The sequence below is a fragment of the Suricata suricatta genome, chromosome 9 (assembly GCF_006229205.1).
Source record: "Suricata suricatta isolate VVHF042 chromosome 9, meerkat_22Aug2017_6uvM2_HiC, whole genome shotgun sequence".
Classification (NCBI taxonomy): Eukaryota; Metazoa; Chordata; class Mammalia; order Carnivora; family Herpestidae; genus Suricata; species Suricata suricatta.
Window position 1 is genome coordinate 107,068,163 of NC_043708.1, and position 9,419 is coordinate 107,077,581.

At 49.6% G+C, this 9,419-nt stretch overlaps 1 long non-coding RNA gene across 1 annotated transcript; it reads left to right on the forward strand.

The window, feature by feature from the left end:
* The first annotated feature begins 1,014 nt into the window (after nt 1–1,014).
* Nucleotides 1,015–9,000, forward strand: LOC115301680. Its single transcript, XR_003913240.1, has 3 exons — nt 1,015–1,096; nt 7,317–7,444; nt 8,918–9,000. It is a non-coding gene; the product is annotated as an uncharacterized LOC115301680 (long non-coding RNA).
* The last annotated feature ends 419 nt before the right edge of the window (nt 9,001–9,419 follow it).

Consider the following 9,419-nt stretch of genomic DNA (forward strand, 5'->3'; position numbering starts at 1 on the left):
ACAGGACATACGTTGAGTGTCCGCTATGTGCCAGGCCCAGCACTGGGTCTGTCACGTATGTCACCTTCGTCAACCTTCATGACAACACTGCAAGGTAGTTTATGATTATCCACATGTCACAGCCTCACAGGGTGACCAATCACACCACTTTGCCGGGGACGGAAGAGTCTCCCGGGATATAGAAACCGGCAGTTAAAACCCGGAAGGTCTCAGGGGCATCTGGGTGGCTCAGTAGGTTGAGTGTCCAACTTTGGCTCAGGTCATGATCTGGAAGTGAGTTTAAGCCCTGCACAGAGCCCGCTGCTGTCAGCCCAGAGCCCACTTCAGATCTTCTGTCCCCACCCCCGACCCCTTCCCTGCTCGCACTCTCTCTCTCTCTCCCTCAAATATAAATACATATGAAAAAAAAAATAAAAGTAAAACCTGGGCAGTCTTGGACAACAGGGGACATGTTGGTCACCCCAGACCTAGAGACATTAACTAACTTGCCCAAAGTCCCGTAGCTAGAGAGTGGCAGAGCGAAGGTTTCCCTGACACCAAAGACATCTTGGTAGAAATAAACACAAAGTAAGAGTCAACAGACTCTGGTTGATTCTCTCACCTCTGCTTCAGAATCCTGGAAGACTTGTTTTGTTGATTTCCTTATTTTCAGTTCTGTGTCAGAAGGCCACGTTCACACAAATGTGAAATGAAGAGAAGAATACCTACTTCCTAGGGTTGTGCTGAGCACTGAGGGTTTAGAAAGAACAAGAACAGTGCCCAGTGTGGCAGGAGTTCCAGAAAATTGTGTTCCTTCCCTTTTACCTTGATTCCACTGTCTGGAGAGCTAAGCTGATTTTTAGGGATGAGACATTAGTGACACAGGGCTCCGATCACAGTACGAAACTCAGCAGCAATAGATCTGGGGGGTCATGTTTGAAAATGGACATCAATCAACTAGGGTCTGTGGTCATAATGAAGGGAGGTGACCTCGGTGGTGGGGGCCCACAAGGGAGGCCCCCCAAGAAGTGAACAAAGGAACCAAGGAAGAAGAGAGAGGAAAGGGCAAACAGGGGAGCTGACTCCCAGCCTTCAAAAGGCTGACCTGGAAAGTAAGGTACTCAAGTGTTGAGGCCCATCTAAAACAGGGGGCAGGGATGACAAGGGGAGTGGAGGCTCTATCGGTTAAGTGTCTGACTCTTGGTTTCAGCTCAGGTCATGAGTTCACAGTTTGTAGATTCGAGCCCTCTTGTTGGGCTCTGCACTAACAGCAGAGCCTGCCTGGGATTCTCTCTTTCTCCCTCTCTGCCCCTCCCCCACTCGAACTCTCTGTCTCTCTCTAAATAAATAAATAAACTCAAACAAACAAAAAACAGGGGGCAAGGTTACTGGGAGGCAATTCTGGCTGGCTGGCTGTCAGAACTTTGCAATGTGCAGATCATTGGAAGGAGCTTTCTCAGGGGGTGGTGGCCTTTCTTCCCATCTTGAGAGGCATGTGACGAGACACTGGGTGACCATCTGCCAGGAGATTCTTCAAAGAGCATCCCTATAGCATCTGTGATGCCGGGCTGGATGAGTACTTAGCTGTCTCCCAAACCTGGGACCCTCCAGCAGACATTGGCTGTCTTCCCTACAACTGTAAATATTTGTGTATTCCCGAGTTATAAAGTGGAGCTCTTGGCTTATAAAGGTCAGGACGAAAGGCTTGTTTGGGGAACAGTTTGCTGAGTGTTTCTTTAGGCTGCGTTTCCAAGACTTCTTGTCATCTGTGTTTGGAGTGGACACAAGCTGTGAGATTTCCACCCCCCTCCCCCACCCCCCGTAGGGGAAAAATTGTTCAATAGGAAGGGATGCAAATGGAGATCATTCAAGAATGCAGAAGCAAACCTGAAAGGCAAAAACACTTCTATGTGGCTACAGTGTGTCAGATCAGCAGACTCCCAGCCTACCTCTCTTGGTGTAAGTTCAACCTTGGGGTCTTCTGTCCCAGTGCATAAGTCTTCAGGGTAGGAGCTAGAGGGGTTACCCCACTCATTGTAGGTACTTGTTTATGGAGATGGAGGTGGGGGGGGTCATGCTGTTAAGTCTGGCTTTGACGCTTGTATCTGAGTGCCACTGAGTTTGAGCTCCTTCCCTGGGGGCCAGTATGGGGCCCCGGGTTGGTGGAGGGGATGATTAGATCATGTGGTTGTTGAACAATTGGAAGGGGGTCTTAGTTCCAGTAAGGATCATAGCATCCTTTTTATCACTGTCTCTCTTTTTCACACTTTGGCTCCTCCGCCATGTGGTTCTCCTCTTAAAAACACAGATCTGAGCTGGTCACTCTTCTGTACCTCCGGGCTGTCCATAAACATGCCCTACTTTCTCACAAGTGTGCCTTTTCCCACATGCTGTTCCCCTGGCCTGGAAGGAATATTCTTCCCTTCTCTATACTTTAGCTTCCATCGGCAAATGGGGGTAAAAATAACTCTTTAACCCTAACCTTAACTTTAACCCTAACCCTGACCTTAACCTGTCTCATATGGTTGTTGGGATTCAATGAGTTAAGGCATGTAGAACCCTTAGAGTAACACCTGACATCTCAGAATAGCTGTTTCTGTTATTATTTTATGATGATGGCCAACCTCTACTCATCCTATGAGACCCTGAGTCACCAGCTCTGTGAAGCCTTCCTTGTCCTTTTGAGACAAAAGTCTGTTTTCTGTTAGTTTTCTTTTCTTTTTTTTTTTTTTTTGTTTTGCTTTGTTTGTTTTCTATGACATTTACACATTTACTTCTCTGGATATTTTTGTTATCAGCTTACATACGGGTCTCTCCATGAGACCGGGGGGTTTCTGGAGTGGATGGAGGCAGGTTGTGCCCAGGTGTATGCTTACAGGCTACTATGGCTCTGGCACCTGGCACGGGCTTCAAAAAATTGTTGCTGCCCAAATGAATGGAAGGATGAAGAAATTAGAAAAACTGTCCAGTGGTCCTGAAAACCAACCTTGTGGGTGCTTATGAAGATCCTGTTTCAACCTCAAGAGTCCTAATTCTCTGCATCCCCACGTCTGTCTCCCACTCCGTCCCCACACCATTGGACAGACATCTCTTTTTCCCACTTCCCTAAAACATTCCGGGTTTGGAAAACAGCAATCGTTTAGGAAAATGGATAATGACCAAGGGCTCAGTCACGGAAAACGTGTAACTCCTGGAAGTCCTAGTGAAATGTCAAGGATTTGATTAGAGTGAGCCCAGTCCCTGGTGACCTGGGGAAAATATGATGTTTGTCCTGGAGGGGGAAAGAAGGATCACTCTTTATTTACAAACCAGCCTGGCTAATCCCTTCTGACAATATGGGAAGTCATTCTGCTCGGCTGAAGCATTATTTCAGGGCTCCCTTAAGGAACAACTATCTTCTACTCAATTAAAGCAAAGCCTGAACTTGCTCTGACCCCGGCATTGCTTGGCCAAGAAAGCAGTCTTGGCTCCTTCCAGCGGGGTGGCTGCCCGGGCTTGGGGCCGGCTTCTTTTTCATCAGGACATCTCGAGCATTTATTGGGGTGGAAGCCATTCTTCGGCAGTTCCCTTCAGCCTGGCCCCGGCTTGGTGCTAGGACTGGAAGAGGGTGCTGAAAAAGGAAATGGATGATGTATCCCATCACTGCAACCTGCCCCCCCCCCCGGCAGCACTGCCCCCCGAGTTCTGGGTGGGGCCCCGAAGTCAGAATTGCTGAGCAGCCCCCTGGTGGCCCCACGAGGCCCCTAAAAGGCTTTGAAGCCCCCCACCTGTCTCGAAGGAGAACTTGGCTTCCCCTGTCCTGTTCTATATAGGTCAGCGCCTCCAACTCAGGACTGGCCTGCCAAGTCCAGCCTCCGTCTGCAGGAATGAGCCGGATCGTTATTTAGTGGAGACCAGACCAGGATACATGATCTCATTGGAAAAGCACACGCTCAGAGAATTTCACCTCCCCCTCTCCCAAGCTCCACCGACTCCTGGGGAATCCAGAGGGAGAGGGCTTGGCCAGGCTGCCTATATATAGGACGGGGGCATTAGCTGAAATCTTCTGTATAGGAAAGTGTAATTTTCTTTCTGCTCTTCTCAATTACAAAATAATAAGATTGCTAAAAATTCAATAGTATGAATGTCAATATTGGCAGGGACAGCCACAGAAAATTTAATTGCACAACCGGTAACAGTTAAAGATGGTATGTGCTCTTCTCGGCTTTCCTTAATTCTAATTAGGAACGTACTGATCTTACAGACTCACAAACAGAGGCTTGTCACCAGGCCAGGATTGGGTCCTGACAATGCTGGCTTCCTTTTCTGAGTTCCTGGGCTGTTCCTTAGCCCTAAACGTCATCTCTGATTGGGGCTTTTAGCTGGTTGGGAACATCAGCTCTCCGGTCTCTTTGCCATGTCAGAGGACCAGATGTTTTTTATTTGAGAGCAAATTGACACATTAAATTACACTGTGCAAACATTAAAGCCAGCCCCGGGTAAACAGGCCGAGATTCATTGAATTTTACGGGTCACAATAATGTTTATGTAATTTAACAAATTCCGGCCCCGCTGCTGAGTCTCTCCTAGAAGTATTCATTTAAGAAATATGGGGGACCTGCCCAGAAACTCCCCATCGCCATCCACCCCACCTCTGCCTCTCGGAATTCTGCAGGTTCGGGTCTGGGCATGAGCACTCTGCACGGAGCGAGGAACCACGGCTAAGTCTCTCTCTCTGTCTTTAAGATGTCTCCTGTCTGTCCACAGATACTTAAGAAATACTCTTTTGCCACTGGACGTCCCTTGGGGTTGTCTGCCCAGGATCCACCCATTCCTTCTGTTGATAACAGCCCTGGGATTTTTCTCTAAGAACCATCATTTCATTCCCAGGTTCCAAAGTCCCTTTCGGGCAGAACCCATTCCACTGCCCTATCGCTGGATGCGTGATCCAGGCCTGGCCAATCAGAGCATTTTATCCAGCTCCCTGGCTGGTGATTGGTTCAGCCGGGGAAACAGATCAGACCGAGGCCAATGAGCATCTGCCCCAGGACTATTGAAACAGGCACCACTGAGAGCTCTCTCTCTTCACACTGGTGTGGTGAAGTGGGCTCGTGATGTTGGGAGGAACTGGGCCCCGTCTGCCCCCACTTGGGAAATGGCTACCTGGGAATTAGGCCAACACAGAAGGAAGTAAAAATGGAGAAGGGCAAATTCCCATGAAATTTTTGGAGCCCCTGGATCCAGCTGTGGTTAAAGTTTGCACCTGGGCTTTTGGGTTAGGTGTGAGTTGATAAATGCACTGTCAGGGTTAAGTCAGGTTGAGTTGAATTTTGGACACTTGCACAAAAGGGTCTTATTCAATGAGGCAAGAGATTGCCCCATACCATTCTGTCGGGACTAGCATCCCACTCCTACATTTTCCAGAAAACTGGCGTCAGCCCCCATGGGTGCCACACTCATCTCCGATTGGCTAGTGCTTTCCTTAGGCTCCCTCCACCCTCCATTTCCTCTCCTCTTGCCTTCTCTTACTTTCCTCTTATTGTCTGCAGTGTCCATCCCCTCATCTATCTGTCCATCCTTCCAGACCAGGCTGAATTCTGCCCTCCACAAGGAAGCCCTCTCCTCTGCACTCCCAGATGTGCAATTTGGTATTGCTTCTTGTATCATATGTTTGCTTCTTCTCTTTCATTGTTTTATAGCATAAAAACTTCCAGGTACAGTGCTGGGCCCATGAAATAAGAGGTTATTAGTGTTTGAAAGTATAGTAGACGTTTTAAAGATCACCCTGTCCCCACAATCGAAGAAACTGAGGCCCAGAGAGGTGAACTGACTTGCCCAAGGTCACACAGCTAGTTTATGGCCAGACCAGAAATGAAATTCTCGCTGAGTGTTCTTTCCATAACACCAAGTCCCATCAGTTTGGTTGATTTATTTTCCAGTTAAGCACACGTATGGCTTGAATTGGGTTGGCATCTTACCATCTATTAATGGTACTGAGTCAGCAATGAGAAGAAAGAATGATGGACTTTACCCAATCATAAGGTCTGGTTGCACCTTCCAGCAGGGCTGTGTGACCTTGGACAAGTCCTTTCATGTCTCTTCTTGCACGTCACAACTCCATTTTCACAACCGCAAAAAAATGAGGTCTCTCAACTCACATCTGAGGGCACGTATTATTTGCGAGATGTCTTCCACTGATTGGTGGGGTTACCCGCAATGCTGTCTGGGAAGGATCTGAAGGGGCATTTGGGCTTGGGAGGAGAGAAGGCTATGGCACATTAGCACGGGATCTCTCAAGGTCAGGAGCAATGGTCAGGACTTGTCCGCAGCAGATATTTGCCTTCCTCGAACTAGATGGTTTTCGATGTCCCTTCCTATTCTGTCGTTCTAGGTCACTTCAGTCCTGGCAAAAATGCAAATCCAGAGCTCCTATATCCATCTTTAGGACCTCCACTGTCATGTTCTGTCACCTGTGGGCTGCCCACTCTGTGTAGCCTTCGTGATACCATAAAACTTCTGGACTCAGGAACCCATACCTCGGCCACACCCCCCAAATCCTACCCTTGATCCACTGAGCAACTGAAATTTGGGGTGAACATGGTGGATCTAGGGTGCGTTGGGTCAAGGGCCAGAGAGAGGCATGATGGTCAGGGAGCTCGGGGGGAGGGGAGAAACCTAGTTCCAGGTTCGCAGTTTTTGGCATCTGGCAATAGACATCCTCCCAGCACCCAAGGGGAAACAGGGACCTGGGGCAAAGAAACCCCACAATTCTGGTATGGGCGCCCCTGGGGCGGCAGGGGCCCAGAAACAGGGGTCATCTGGGGGGGTCTTGTTTGTCCATTCCTTCTCACTGGAGGAGGCCTGTAGATGATCTAACTTCTGACGGGTCAGAAACGTGCCCATATAGGAGGCTCACACTCTGTCCTGAAGGTCAGGCTTTTCTTCCTCACTTTACCCATCTTTCCAGCAGAGGTAACAGCCCTAGTACTACAAGGTTGTTGAAAGAATCCACTGAAATAATCTATGTAAGGTGCCTGGGATACAAGGCTTGGTAGTGCCTCCCTCCCCTGACGAGAACACCACTCCCCTGCAGTCTAGGGAGGCTCGGACATTCATTTACCAAGCCTGCCCTGTATGCTAGGTGCTAGGGATGCAAAGATGAGCATGACACGTATCACTTGGCCCTCTTTCCGTGGCAGGTGACAGGAATAAAATGCAAAGTAGTTCTAGGAAAAAAAAGGAGGGGTGCATCTCTTGGCTCATAGAAGTAATCCCCTTCAGGCACGGCTGCATCCAGAAATTCAAATGGTAGTATTGGGCTTTCACACTCACACACACTCTTTCTCTTCCTCTCTCAGACCTGCTTTCACCACCTCGCCGGGAAGATGGGCTCTCAGAAGCTGCTGCCGGGCTAGCAACCCCAGAGCAGAAGAAAGGCAGGCTTCTTGGGTCCTGTACTGGCGATGGAGCCCATCACTGCGGTGAGGTAAGGTGAGGTATTCTGATTGATCAGGCCTGGGTCATGTGGTCAGGGAAGAGGCGAGGTCAGCCCCATGCAATCCTTATGGAGAGAGCGCCCTCTAGGAAAGGGAAGGTTCTGCAATGAGGGGAGGCAGGCGAGGGGCCCTGGATGGAATAAAGCCACAGGTGTCTTTTCAGCCTGGCTTCTGGAACACGAGTGGGGTGCACTCTGGGGTCGCTCCAGCCCTCTCCTGGGATGTCCTACTCAGCGAGCCCTCCTGTCCCTGTGGCTGAGCTGGGGTGGTCACCACTCCCGGTTGGCATCCCGTCGCCGCCCGCCGCCCTGTCCGCGGGCAGTGAGCCAGGGGCAGTGTAACCAGAGGCCTCTGGGTCTCTGGTTTTCTCAGGAGAACATAATCACCCGGTGCTGACCGCACAGGCGGTGGCCCCGGGCAGGCGGCAGGAGCTTCTGAGGCTTCTGGGTTAGTTCAGCCCCTGCCAATCCCGACTCCTTTCTGTCTAACTTTAGAAATCCGTGGTTGGCTTCCCTTGCATCAAAGAAGTCAAAGTATTCAACTCAGGAGGGTGTGTATTTTTAAAACAACAACAACAACAACAAAATCAAAACAAAACCAGAAACGGAGGGGAAAGAAAAAAATCCAGTGATCTCTCAGAGTCTAGGAGACTCCGTACAGAATCCCTGAACTTCACGGAAATGCCCAGTGACTGCGGTCAGCCCGAATTAAACCTATCTACTCTGTTTTTAAAGCTAAAAAAAAAAATTCTAAATGGCCTTTAATTAGTAGACCCGGTTCTTTCCTTCCCATCAAAGCCAAGTGTTTCATGCAGAGTTACATTTCCTAAAAAGGCCTGGGGCTGGGAGCTGAGTTCCCTCACCTTGGGCATGATAATGCCGGGCAAACAGGGCATCCCTGCTGGCCAATAGACTGTGCTGAGTGGGTGCTGGTGTGAGACACAAGGGTGCCTTGAAACCTCGGGGGGCGGGGGGAGGACGGCTGCGGCTCCCCAAATCCTCCGGATCTGCTCTGCTCCCTTACTAAGCCGTGTCAACTTGAGCCAGTGCTCTCTAAAAACTCTCTGGTGTCAGTTTTCCCACCTATGAAATGGGGGATCCCAAGTCCCGGCCAGCCCACCGCTTACTGAAAGATGTGGGCATTTTGCAAAGCGCCAGACTCTCTACAAAAGGATGAATTTGTTGCTCCTCTATTAAAGAAGCCGTGGTTCCTCCTCCCCTTCCTTCCCCTTCTTTATTTTGACACCCCTCTCCCTTTTCTCTGTGTTGGCTCATCTCCTCTGTCTTCTCTTCCTTTTTGAGCCTCCTTTCTTCTGTGGGCACGGGGTTCCCTGGTTTCCAAGCAATGGAGAGCCCAAAGGTGCTGCTGGTACTAGGGAAGGGGCGGGGGTTCTCAAAAGGGCTGAGCTGAATCTGTGTCGGCATTGTCACTCACGTGGGGACTCTATTTGTGTATTTTTCCAGGTCATCTGGCCTCCTCCCACCCTTGGACACAAGAGCTGTAAGAAAACATCAGTTCTTTCAGATCCGACTGGTGGCACAACCCTCCAGGAAATTTTGTTCTGCCGTCTAACCAAGTTGGCCAGACAACTTATCCTCTGATTAGGGGTCACACATCATCCCAAGGGAATCGTTATTTTTTCCAAAGGCCATGGCAGTGGAGGAAGAGGGAAGAGGCTTAAAATAAAACACACACACACACACACACACACACACACACACACACACACACACAGAAGACTAGCGGGAAACACCGATGGGCTCACACAGACTTCAGGATTAATTTATAGATGCTTCTTAAGCTGAAGTGACTTGTTCAGGCAGCTGGGGACAGGACAGGCCCACTAGCTCCCTGCCCCCCTCCCTCCAGTCAGCTGAGCCTTTCATACCTCAGCTCTGGCTCATGCAGAGAAAGAAAAGCATTAACACTGGCCATAGGACCCAGTATGATCAAGCCCTAGGTCTG